The sequence below is a fragment of the Canis aureus genome, chromosome 36 (assembly GCF_053574225.1).
Source record: "Canis aureus isolate CA01 chromosome 36, VMU_Caureus_v.1.0, whole genome shotgun sequence".
NCBI lineage: Eukaryota > Metazoa > Chordata > Mammalia > Carnivora > Canidae > Canis > Canis aureus.
Window position 1 is genome coordinate 19,076,976 of NC_135646.1, and position 13,859 is coordinate 19,090,834.

At 36.5% G+C, this 13,859-nt stretch overlaps 1 protein-coding gene across 1 annotated transcript in view; it reads right to left on the minus strand.

The window, feature by feature from the left end:
- Positions 1-818: 818 nt before the first annotated feature.
- Positions 819-13,859, minus strand: part of CARF (calcium responsive transcription factor) — a 93,639-nt gene continuing 80,598 nt past the window's right edge. Inside the window, exon 17 of the mRNA XM_077885030.1 lies at positions 819-2,066. The gene's annotated coding sequence lies outside the window, so the exon portion shown is untranslated. The remainder of the gene's footprint in view (positions 2,067-13,859) is intronic.

The window sequence follows — 13,859 nt, forward strand, 5'->3', positions numbered from 1 at the left end:
TCCTATGATTAGGTCTCAATTTTTTAGTAAGCCTGTGGCTGTGAACTCTAAACCTCCGGAGTGTTTCTCAGCTTTTTCTCCACCTAAGTGGGAAAGGATGGCTGGAGTTGGGTATTTCTCTGACTCCTCATCAGTCAGGCTCTGGTAAAAATAGTTTCTCTTGATGCCAGACCTTGTTAAAAAGAACAGAATGCTCTGGTTATTCGAAAATAGTTCCTTTCCCTCTTCCCCTACCAGAAGCAATGAGGGGATTTTTCTCCAATATTTACTATAAGAACTTGGTCAAGCTCCTTGAAATAAAACTCTCAAAAGTGTGCCCCCCAACGTGAGTAGGACTCTCTAGAGTTTTTAACCCTCAGACTTGTCCAGTTTGAGCCTATAGCAATCCATCAATTATAGTTTAGGTTTTCTCATCACAATAGCGAGGAATTTCCTCAGGATTTCTGCTCTGATAACTTGTAACTCTCGTGTTCAATTTTTGTCTCTTCAATTTTGGGGGTACTGTTTTGCCCTGTGACTTCACATCTCTGATGGAGCTAAGTAAGATTGTTGAGTTTTCAGTTTGTTTGGCTTTTTACTTGGTGTTAGGATGGAGTGATGACTTTCAAGATCTTTACATGCTGGGCAGCCCAGGTGCCTCAGCGGTTTAGCGCCACCTTCGGCCCAGGGTGTGATCCTGGAGACCCAGGATCGAGTCCCACGTCGGGCTCCCTGCATGGAGCCTGCTTCTCCCTCTGCCTGTGTCTCTGCTTCTCTCTCTGTATCTCTCATGAATAAATAAATAAAATCTTTTAAAAAGATCTTTACATGTTGAACTAGAAGCTGGAAGTCTGTCCATACCTTTTCAGTAGGTGCCCATAAAGCTGTCTAAGCTTCAGTGTCAGACATGCTAATACAAATACTCTGATTATGATTGTATTAATTGGAATATGGGTTATTTCCAAATTCCTTAGCTACCCATTTACAAGTTACTATTCTTTTATTAATGTACATTACTTTATGTATTCTCTTTCAGAATCACAAGACTAGGGGTCCCTGGCTGGCTCAGTTGGCAGAGCATGTGGCTCTTGATCTCAGGGTCATGAGTTTTTTGGGTTTTATTTTTTTAAGATTGTATTTATTTGAGAGCGAAAGAGTAGGAGGAGGAGCAGAGGGAGAAGGACAGGCAAACTCTGCCGAGCATGGAGCCTGACTCAGAGCTTGATCTCAGGACCCTAAGATCACACTCTGATCCCAAACCAAGAGTTGGATGCTCAACTGACTGAGCCACTCAGGCACCCCTCAGGGTCGTGAATTTAGTCCCACATGTGGCACAAAGTTTACTTAAAATAAAATTTTTAAAAATTAGAATCACAAAACTTGAAAACTGCGAGTTACCTTAGAGATTTTTGCAATGATGGAAATGTTCCACATCTGATGGAAATGTTCTGCATCTGTTCACTGCAGTAGCCATTAGCCACACATCACTGAACAACTGCAGTGTGACTTGTGCAACAGAGAAATTTTTAGTTCTATATAATTTTAAGTTAAATACACATATGTGACTGATGACTACCCTACTGGACAGTGCAGGTCTAGAGCTAATTTACATTATAGGAAACAGAGGATAGAGAAATAAGTTAAATGACTTGTCCTGCAATGCACCATTTGTGCAAGAACTAGAACTCCTTAATTTAGGCTTTTTTGGCTATACTGTGTTGCCTTTTCATAGTCCATAGGACGATGAGTTTAAAGCAGGCTTTCTCAAACTCAGCACTACTGACATTTTGGACTGGACTGATTATCCTGTTCATTGCAGACTTCAATAGTATCTTCAAGGTACACCAACCAAAACTATCTCCAGACAAAGCCATATATCCTGGGGGCAAAGCTGAAGGCAAAATCATCCCCAGTTGAGAACCTCAGGTACCCAGAATTTCCTAGTCACATAAGGTGTCCTTCAGAGGGTGCCGGGATGGCTTAGTCATTTAAGCATCTGCTCTTGATTTCCACTCAGGTCAGGGTCTCAGGGTTGGGTATACACCTTTCTGACAAGCTCATTAGCACTCAGGACTGAAGAGGTAGATCTGAAACATAAGATAGGGAAAGGAATATAAATAGAACAAAATAGAATTCTTAAAGGGGTGGGGACATTCAGTGGAGAGATGTGCAGAGAGATACCACCAAATGATTACTACAGTTAAAGAGGAAAGTGGTACCTGAGTTAGACCTTAAAAGAATGTCAGAATTTGAGTGCCCAGGCATAAAGGAAAGAATTCTGAAAAAAGAATGCTACTCCCAAGGAAATTCTCCTCTGAATTTTGGAGAGACCGTGATTTACTTGAGCTGTCTAGCTAGGGTGGAAGAAGGAGATGGGATTAGGAACATAAAGGTTGCAACTAGTTCTTTGTAGGTCCTGAATGCTGGCTCAATGATTTCTATTTCATTCTGTATAAAATGAGAGTCTTAAAGCAAGGCCCTGACAAGGTTAAAATTATATTTGTTGTCCTAGACCTTGTGATATCTTTCCCAAGGCAACATGTAATCCTACACTCTTCCCAATACACAGAATACAGTTATTAAAATTCAGTTGAAACATGAAAGAAAACCACTTCACTTTCATGTATAATAAACTTTCTATGGTGGCTGGGAAGTTAATTAAAAGTTAAGACTTCCACAGTGTACAATAGAGAAAAAAAAAAAAAACCTTTAATCAAGAAGAAAAAAGAAATTGCAGGAAATTTTACTTATAAATTACCATTTTCTAAATTATTTCTTTTTTCTTAAATGTGAAGAAAATTTTGAGATGGGAGAGATTTCTTTTTCTAAGCAAGCAGCTTTCTTGAAATCCAATTGCTCTAATTCAAATTTGAGTTAATATCTGATACCTCTTTACTTATTAAGTATCAAGTATTATTTCTTTCTTGCAGCAATACAATACTGTAAGAATTAAGAAAATGAGGGGCACCTGACTGACTCATTCAGTGGAGCATGTGACTCATGATCTTGGAGTTGTTACGTTTGAGCCCTGCTTTGAATATAGATATTAATTAAAAATAAAATCTTTAAAAAAACTCTGTGTAATCTCTACCCCATGTATGTGGGTACAACTGCACATATCAATTGCTTTTTTTCCCTACATTCTTCACAAGAAAAGTAAAGAATATGTGGTATTTCTGACATTAATCTAGTAGCATTCTTAGGAACTGCATCTGGCATTGGTTTTCAGTTTTTTGGATAATTCATTTGATTTGTATATTCATTAGATTTACTGGCTTTTATTTTTTCTGTTTGAGTAATAAAGTAAATTAATAATTATCAGCTTATTTGGAATTAAGATTATGAGATGTAGCATGTCAGAGGTAAAGACCCATGACTTACAGGGCTTTCATTTTTCATATTACAACAAACCTTTAATAGTAATCAAAAAGGGGGCAGCCCCAGTGGCTCAGCAGTTTAGCACCACCTTCGGCCCAGGGCATTATCCTGGAGTCTCGGGATGGAGTCCCACGTCAGGCTCCCCTGCATGGAGCCTGCTTCTCCCTCTGCCTGTGTCTCTTCCTCTCTCTCTCTGTCTCTGTCTCTCATGAATAAATAAATAAAATCTTTTTTTTTTAAGTAATCAAAAAGGTAACCCTTAAAAAAAATCTGAAATCAGGTAGTTCCTACTTAAATTGACACTCTGACACATATTAAAGGCAGTCAACAATGATTAAAACATGAAATGCTTCACAGTTTCTTGAAGACATTTCTGAAAAAAGTTACATATTTCACTTTTCCTATTTTATTATAATGGATTTAATTAAGGAAAAGATCTTTGTTTACTGAGCATTACATTCTCATACCTTTTTCCTGCCAAAGGGATCATTTGTTTTTGTTTATCACATGATTCATCATGGTGAAACACATTAGATCAAGAAGATTATGGTTTCCAGCTGTGGATAAGTAAATGGAAAATAGTGCCCTAAAGAAGTAAGTATAAATGAAACAAAAGCTTGTTTCAGTACAAATTAAGAGGGAGAATAGAAAATTAAAGAAAAATTTTCAATTTAGTTTTTAGGTTTCCAGGTGAGAAACCAAGGAGCTCTGTAAAGAATATACCCTCGGCTGAATAATTTTACAAATAGAATGTCATACAAAAGCCTACTTTCTTAATTATATCTTCTTACTGCTTGCAGTTATCCACTCAGTTTCATTAAAGTTTTTTTGATGTTTTATTTGATATTTTATTACAAAAAATATAACCACTTAGGGTGGTGTAGGATGGGCAGTTCTTATTTAATGGTTATAAAGTTAAAATTAGAGATGATAAAAAGTTCTAGAGATGGATAGTGGTGATGGTTGCACAACAGTGTGAATGTACTGAATGGTAAGGAACTGTACCTTTAAAGCCAAAATGTTAAACTTTACCTTATGTAGAGTTTATCATTAAAGAGAGGGAGAAGTGCAGTTAGTTATTCCACTTGACTGGGATATAGAAAAAAGAATGCAAGAAATTCTAAAAGCCAAATTAGACATTTTGTGTATTTTATGCATTATAAATTTTATTTCTCATCAGTCAGTTTTAATAGCTGTTAAAAATAATAGAGGTTGTAGAAGTGATTATAAATTCCAGAGACCTGAGTGGCCAGTAACTGACCAGCTGAGACAGCATAAGATTATTTAAAGATAGCAATTTCCTTTCCTTCTTATTTTTTTTTAATTTTTATTTATTTATGATAGTCACAGAGAGAGAGAGAGAGGCAGAGACACAAGCAGGCTCCATGCACCGGGAGCCCGACGTGGGATTCGATCCCGGGTCTCCAGGATCGCGCCCTGGGCCAAAGGCAGGCGCCAAACCGCTGCGCCACCCAGGGATCCCTTCCTTTCCTTCTTAGATTCCTGATCCATCCTTTACAGATTTTGCTTTAAGGTGATGTCTTGGGATCCCTGGGTGGTTCAGCAGTTTAGCACCTGCCTTCGGCCCAGGGCGTGATCCTGGAGTCCTGGGATTGAGTCCCACATAGGGCTCCCTGCATGGAGTCTGCTTCTCCCTCTGCCTATGTCTCTGCCTCTGTGTGTGTGTGTGTGTGTCTCATGAATAAATAAATAAAATCTTAAATAAAGTGATGTCTTGATAATTTCCAACCTTGCCAAGTTTCTAGGCTCTGCTCCTGGGAATCCTATCATCTGTCTCTCCGCTCCTATTTTTAACTACCTGTGTTAAGAGGTAGGGGGTGGTATTCTGTATGTTGGTAAATTGAACACCAATAAAAAATTAATTTATTAAAAAAAGAGGTAGGGGGTGGGAGGACAGTTTACACTAATATAGCACAGATATAAAATGCAGTGGATTAAATAAGACACGAATTTTAAAACTTTCTAACAGTCTTAAGGTAGGAAAACTGTCCAGATAATAGGGCAACTCCATTCCACAGTGAGACTCAAGGACCCTAATTTTCCCTTTCTCATTTCTCTTCCAACCTTGTCCTTATTAACCAGCATATAGGAAGGAAGAGAAAGTGGAAATAAAGGACCAGTTCCTTTTGGGTACCATAGAAGTTGCACTCCTCATATTTCAAGAGCAAGACTTAGTCAACACCTACATCCAGCTAGAAAGGATATTGGAAATACTATTTCACAGTAGGAACCCATGTACCTAGCTAATACTATGAAGATGGATTTGGGGAGAACAATTTGCAGTTTGCCCCACTACCCTATTCCCAACATCAGGATAACTTAACGTGGTTTGTTTGATTCTCTTAAAATATTACTATCTCCAGAGTCTAAAAACTATTAAGTTGCATCTATCACAATGTTATTCTGAAAGGTTCCCATGGTCTTTTTATTCTACCAATCTTTTTTTTTTTTAGATTATTTATTTATTTATTTGAAAGTCAAGGCGAGAGACAGCATAGTCAGGGAGTGGGGAAGGGAGAGGGGCAGAATGAGAGGAAGAAGCAGGCTCTCTGCTCAGCACCTGAAGCCTGACTGGGGGCTGGATCCCAGCACCCTGGGATCATGACCAGAGCCAAAGGCAGACGCTTAACCAACTGAGCCACTCAGGTGCCCCTATTCTGTAATTCTTATGTAACAAACCATCTTAAAACTTACTGGTGCCCCTCAAAGGCATTATGCTCAGTGAAATAAGAAAGAAAAAGATAAACACTGTATGATCTAATATGTGGAATCGAAAAAAAATATATTTTTAAATAGATAAAAACCAAGCTCATAGATACAGGGGACAGATTGGTGGTTACCAGAGACAAGGGTTGAGGGGGGGGGAAAATGGATGAACTGTTATTTTTTGTTTAAATAAATTTAAAAAATAAACATTTAGAAATTCATCAGGTATCTTTAAATTTGAGTAAAATTTCTTAGCCAGTTTTGTGTCATTATTTGTAAATATGCATGATCCAAAGACAACCATGACAACTCAGTGTGCATTTCCTCCCATTTTTCTAAATTTATCCAATGATGCAAGTATATATAATAAAATTATGCTGTGCATTAAAAAAAACTTAGTAAGATTTAGTGGCATAAAACAACCATTTTATTGTGCTCACAGATTCTGTGAACCAGGGATTTGGGCAGAGCAAAGAAGAGATAACTAGTCTTTGCTCTACCATGGCTGGGCTTCAGCTGGAAAACTCAAAAGCTGAGAATGACTCCATGGCAGAGAGCTGAAATAATCTGGAGACATCTTTAGTTACATGGCTGGTGCTGGATGCTGCTTGAAACTTTAGCTGGACTGTCGCCATAAAACAACCTGTTAAATGTGGGCTGCCTGCATAGACCAGTTTAGATTTCCCCACAGTAAGTTCTTAAAAAAGTAACAAAGTACTAGTCATAAGGGAAAAAATTGGTAACTTTAACTACATTAAAATATTAAAAGCCTGTTACTCAAAAGCACCATAGTAGAGAGAGAGAGCAAAAAGACACCCTGGAATGGGAAAATATATTTGCAATACATATTTTTAATACAAGACTCCTATATATAGAATTCCAATAAAAAGGTAATAGAAACTAAGTTTTTAAATGAGCAAAATATTTGGATTGACCATTCATAGGAAGGGAAATACAAATGGTGAACAAATTTTGAAAAGGTACTCAAACTCAGTTGACTTAAGGAAATGCAAATTAAAACCATAATTTAAAAACACTAAATATTTATCAGTTTTGAAAAACTAGGAAGTCTGACAATAAAAGTACTGTTAAAGATATGAAACTGCAATCATCATATGCTGTTAGTTATAGCATAAACATGTATAATCAGTTTGGCACTATCTGGAAAGCTAAAGATATGTATATTCAAATGACCCAATTACTTTGTATATAGCTGGAGAAAATGTGTGCATGTGTAACAGAAGATACATATGACATGTATCATTTAAACATCAATTTATATAGAAAACACACTGATGGCTACAAGAGGGGAGGAGAAGTGGGGGGTGGGTTAAGAAGGTGGTGAAGATTAAGGAGTGCACTTGTGGTGATGAGCAAAGGGTGATGATGTATGGAAGGGCTGAATCACTGTATTGTAAACCTGAAACTAATATAATGCTGTATGATAACTAACTGTAATTAAAATAAAAACAAAAAAACCATTATGCATTTCACCAATTTAACCAACTAAAGGAGAGAAACTATATAATTATCTCAAAAGATATGGTATGTGACAAAAGTCAACATCCACTTATAATAGATACTCTTGGAAAACTAGAAAAGATCTGAAATCTAAAGAGTTCCAAATGTGTATGAATTACAGAATGTAATGCTTACTTTCTAATTTAAATATCCTTTGAACTATCTGGTTTACAAAAATCTAAGAAGTGGTTCAGTGCTAATGTTCCTTAAAGATTGTCCCTAATGGTGTCTGGCTGGCTTACTAGGTAGAGCATGGAACTCTTGATTTGGGGGTTGTGAATTTGAGCCCCATGTTGGGCATAGAACTTACATTAAAAAAAAGAAAAATTAAAGACTGTCCTTCTATTTATTAAATATTTATAATATCTTTTTAATTAAATATTTTATTGTAAGATATTTCAAAGATCAAGGTGGGTTGCAAATAAAATTAAAGTGCTAATACTACTTTGGAAAAAAATTAGTTCTCCCATTAATATATTAATGCATATCCTACAGTCCCTTATCTTTTAATTTATAGACTCTAGGTTGACAGGAAGTATCCTCTTCCATGTGGTGAATTTTGATAGTTCATTAATTGTTTAATTTAGAGTTAAATCTGATTATAATGCAGACTTTGGAATAAAAAAGTTTTGGGTTTAGATCTTTGATTCTTGACTTCCTAGCTATGTATGATCTTTGGCAAGGTACTTAATCCACCTGTTTGTTTTTCTTCCATAAAACTGGGATAATAATACCCTATTCCAGGTATGAAGATTAACTGATAAATATAAAGCATTTGACACTCATTAAATGTTATGTATTATCATATTTTGGAACCAGGTAAAGTAAATATAGGTTAAATTGTTGCTGAGTAAACTTGGGGGAGCCCACCCCCTGTGGCCTCAACCCAGCCCATCCCAAAGATGTTGCTGAAGGTTCCTGTTCTAATCACAAGAAATTCAAGGACAGACACAGCACAGCAAAGAAGCAACACAAGCAGGAAAGTTTATTAAAGTAAAAGTATACTCTTGGGGTGTAAGAGCAGGTGAGCTTGAGAGAGAGGAAGAGTGAGAGAGAGAGAACAAACCCACAAATGAAAGAGGAGAGGAGAAATAACAACCATCACCAAGGAAATACAAATAATTATAAGAGAATATTATGAAAAAGTATATGCCAACAAATTGGACAACCGAGAAGAAATGGATAAATTCCTAAAACTCATAACTTCCCAAAACCCAATCAGGAAGAAATAGAAAATTTGAACACGCTATTTGACAGCAATGAAACTGAATCAGTAATCAAAAAAAACTCCCCCAAAACAAAAGTCCAGGACCAGATGGCATCACAAGTGAATTCTACCAAACATTTAAAGAAGAGTTAATATCTGTTCTTCTCAAACAATTGCAAAAAATAGAAGAGGAAAGAAAACTTCCCAACTCTTTCTATGAGGGAGTATCAGCCTGATACCAAAACCAGATAAAGACACCACACACACACAAGAACTACAGGGGAATAAATATCTCAGATGAACAATGATACAATTATCCTCAAAAACTAGCAAACTGAATCCAACAAAACATTTTAAAAAATCATTCACCATGTGAATACAATGATCAACAGTGGTTCAATATTCCCAAATCAGTGAGATATAGTACATCAATAAGAAAAAAGACAAAAACTGTAAGATCACTTCAATAAATGCAAAGTACAACATCCATTCATGATAAAAACCCTCGACAAGGTAGGTTTAGAAGGATATACTTCAACATAATAAAGGCCGTATGAAAAACCCACAGTTAACGTCAAACTCAATGGGGAAAAACTGAGAACTTTTCCCCTATGGCTAGGAACAAGACAAAGAAGTCCACTCTCATCATTTTATTTAACATAGTACTGGAAGTCCTAGCCACAGCCATCAGACAACAGAAATAAAAGGCATCCAAATCAGTAAGGAAAAAGTAAAACATTCACTATTTTCAGACACTATATGTAGAAAACCCAGAAGGCTCTCCCACAAGTACTAGAACTGATAAATGAATTCAATAAAATTGCAAGATACAAAAATCAACGTATAGAAATCTGTTGCATTTCTATACATCAATAATGAAGAAGCAGAAAGAGAAATTAAGAAAACAACCCATTTACAATTATTTACCAAAAATAATAAGATACCTAGGAATAAACCTAACCAAAGAGGTGAAAGGCATACACTCTGAAAACTCTAAAACACTGATGAAAGAAACTGAAGATATCACAGAGAATTGAGAGACAATCCATGCTCATTGAAGAACAAACACTGTTAAAATGTCATTACTATCCAAAGCAATCTACAGATCTAATGCAATCCTTGTCAAAATACCAACAGCATTTTTCACAGAACTAGAATGAACAATCCTAAAATTTGTATGGAACCACAAAAGACTCTGAATAGCCAAAGTAATCTTGAAAAAGAAAAGCAAAGGTGGAGGCATCAGAATTCATGTCACTAATTCCCTATTATTTAGTGTCCTCAGCTATAAAATAAAACTACTTACACTTGATTCTAACACAAAAATTTTGTGAAGTTAAGCAATATGTGAAAAGACTTAGAAATAAAGTGAATAACAAATCCTACCTATAGGGAAATATAAAGAGCAAATGAGGTATTGTATATATAATGGGTTTTTCTACAACTATACAACAATCCCAAGGTATTATTATTATTATTATTATTATTATTATTATTATTATTATTATTATTATAAAGCATTAATCCAATACAACAGTATCTCAAGGGAAAATTAATATAGGAAGTCAGAGTCTAGGGTTGATTTTTATAATGCATGCAGTAGTAGTCAATTTTATAATGTATGTAGTAATATATGTAATAGTAAATATATTATGGGGTTCCGGGCTGGCTCTGTCCATGGAGCATGTGACTCTTGATCTCAGGGTCATAAATTCAAATCCCACTGTGGGCATGGAGCCTACTTTAAAAAAAGAAAATAGGGGCAGCCTAGGTGGCTCAGTGTTTTAGCGCCGCCTTCAGCCCAGGGTGTGATCCTGGAGACCGGGGATCAAGTCCCATGTCGGGCTTCCTGCATGGAGCCTGCTTCTCCCTCTGCCTCTCTGCCTCTCTCTGTGTGTGTTTGTCTCTCGTAAATAAACAAAGTATTTTTTTAAAAAATGTATTACTATATAAATCTAGTGAATGCTGATGCAGTATTTCACAAAATGGCATCTTCACTTGCTTTGTATCTATGAAATTTTAACTACTTGGCTCATCTGTGGCAATCTGAATTATTTTGCTCCTTCTTTTCAGTTTAACATTCTAGTTTTTAAGTCTAAATGTTTCTCAGTGTACCCTAACCCAGACTTGAGTAGAGAAAAAAAGAAAGAATACCTTCCCACTAAACTGTTTTTACCAAATAGCTGGCCCTCCTAAAATTCCTTACTCATCATTACCATCATTAAACAAATGAGTCTATGCTGCTCACCCTAATGTAAAGTACAAGGAGTTGATTTTGTGAGGTCACTTGATCACAAATCAACATCTCTTGTGACCTTCAATTTGGGAATTAATCACTTTATGTCTTACTGTACAGCATATGTCTTTGAATAGTCTTCTATAATGTAGTTGTCTTTGAATTTGAGATGCTTAGGAAGACTGCTAATATAACCCCTTTGGACTTTTTAACATGAATTTTCTTAACATGTGCATCACAAAACATTCCAGTTGGACCATTAGAAACATACTCCCAAAATTTGGTGAACATTTTTAGTAATTTCTGTATGATTTAGTAAGAGTAGAGTACTAATTTAAATTGATCAACACAAGGGAAGTGTATTTTGTGTTGGGGATCCAGATTTATGCTTAATGCAAATTTTCCACTGTCATGACTAGATTTTCACCATCTTCTGCTTAATTTTCAATCTTCATATCAGAATAAATTATTTTATAATCTTAGGTACCCACTAAGTCATTTGGTACTTACATGTGACTTCAGTGTTGGCTATTTATTAAATGCCCTTTACAAAAAAATGTATTTAATAATTGCATTTTTTAGGTTTTAGATTCAGATAGGTAATTCTTTCCTTTCCAGATTAACCCAGTAAAATTATTTAGCTACTATGAATCTCAGTATCTTCATCCAAAAAATGGAGATAATAATACCTTTCTCATAACATATCAAACCCCTAATTCCTCACAACTCATCCATTTCTTGCAAGGGTAAATATGAAAAACGAAAATTCATTTCATTGTGTTGGGACAATTGGTTAACTAAAAAAAAAAAAAAACACATTTAAACTTTACTTGTACTCTGTGCTGGAATAAATTCAATATGTGAGGGGAAAAAAGACTTAAAAGCTGCAAGAAATTTTTTTTGCAAGAAATTTTAGATAAATATTTACTTGCTGTCTAAAGGAGAAGGACTAAGCATAGGACTAAGAATTTTAATTACCAAATTAAAGGGCAAACCAGAAAGAGGGAACAAGAACTATTTATAGACAGAATTAATACATTTAATATATAAAACATGTTATATTTCACACCACAGCCTTGGAAAAAATGAGAAAGAACTGATATATGGACACAGTAAGAAATTGGAGACAAAAATAGGCACCTACGGGTAGCCCCGGTGGCTCAGCGGTTTAGCGCTGCCTTTGTCCCAGGGTGTGATCCTGGAGACCCGGGATCGAGTCCCACATCGGGCTCCCTGCATGGAGCCTGCTTCTCTCTGCCTGTGTCTCTGCCTCTCTCTCTCTCTCTCTCTCTCACTGTCTCTCATGAATAAATAAAATATTTTAAAAAATAGGCACCTACAATAAAAACAAACTATACAAGACACTTCTGTATAATAAAGAAGTTAACTCACCTTTGTCTTTGATTCCTGGGAGTGAACTCAGTTCCTAGAATTTCCCAAGTAAAAGGAATGTCTCTGTTATTCATGAGCCCTTTGGATCATATCTGGGTTTATACAAATGAGGTTATTCATGGTGGACCCTAGGTAGCTTCTAGATCAGGGCTGGTCATGCCTGATAGACCAACCATGTGATTAAAAACTTGGGGCTTTGAGCCTCATGATATCAGCCCGACCTTCTGACCTCTGGGAAAAGGAGAATGAGTTCTATGATGACAGGCCAATGATTTAATCAATTTTGTCTATGTAATGAAACTCCAATAGGAGCTCTACTCATGAAGCTCAGTAGTGCTTCCTAGTAGGTGAGCACATTAATATGATGGGAGGGTGAACTGCCCTGATTTCATGAGGAAAAGGTATGGGAACTTCTGCATTTAGGACTCCCAGGTCTTGCCTTAAATGTCTCTTATTAGCCTGTTTCTGACTTGTACACTTTCTAATAAACTTTAATTTTTAACAACAGTTCTGAATCATTCCAGCAAATTATCAAACCTTCAGGGGTCATGGGATTGTCCCAGATTTGTAGGCAGCTGGACATGCAGGTGGCCTGGGCTCCCCACTTTTAACTGGTGTCTAAAGTAGGGGCAGTTGTTGGGAGACCATGCCTTTAAACTTGGTCTGTACTAACTTTGGGTGGTTAATGCCAGAATTGAATTGCAGTATACCAGCTGGTGTCAGAATAAACATTAATTACATAAGATATATTAAGAGATGCATGAAAGAATGGTTGCCAAAATATTAATGGACTGATTTCAGGTGATTTTTAGCATTTTAAAAACATCTTTCATATCTTTTTTTAAAAAATTTTTATTTATTTATTCATGACAGACACAGTGAGAGGCTGAGACACAGACAGATGGAGAAGCAGGCTGCTTGCAGGGAACCCAAGTGGGTCTCGATGTGGGACTCGATTTCCACACCAGGATCACACTCTGAGCTGAACGCAGATGCTCAACCACTGGGCCACCCAGGCATCCCCATCTTTCATATCTTAATCAAATTTTTTTTATTATGATCAGGGGTTGTATATATGATGAGGGAAAAGAAGCTTCTTACATTGTAGGGGGAAAAGTAAGCTCTTTTAGACATTCTATTAGGTGAAGAAACTAAGATTCTGAATAGTAGGTATTATATTATCCGTTTACATTTATATATATATATGTGTGTGTGTGTGTGTGTGTGTGTGTATTTATATTTCACATTTAAAGAATATGGAGATATATGGGGCAGCCCCAGTGGCTCAGCGGTTTAGCGCCGCCTGTAGTCCGGAGTGTGATCCTGGAGACCCGGAATCGAGTCCCACGTCGGGCTCCCTGCATGGAGCCTGCTTCTCCCTATGCCTGTGTCTCTGCCTTTCTCTCTCTGTGTGTCTCT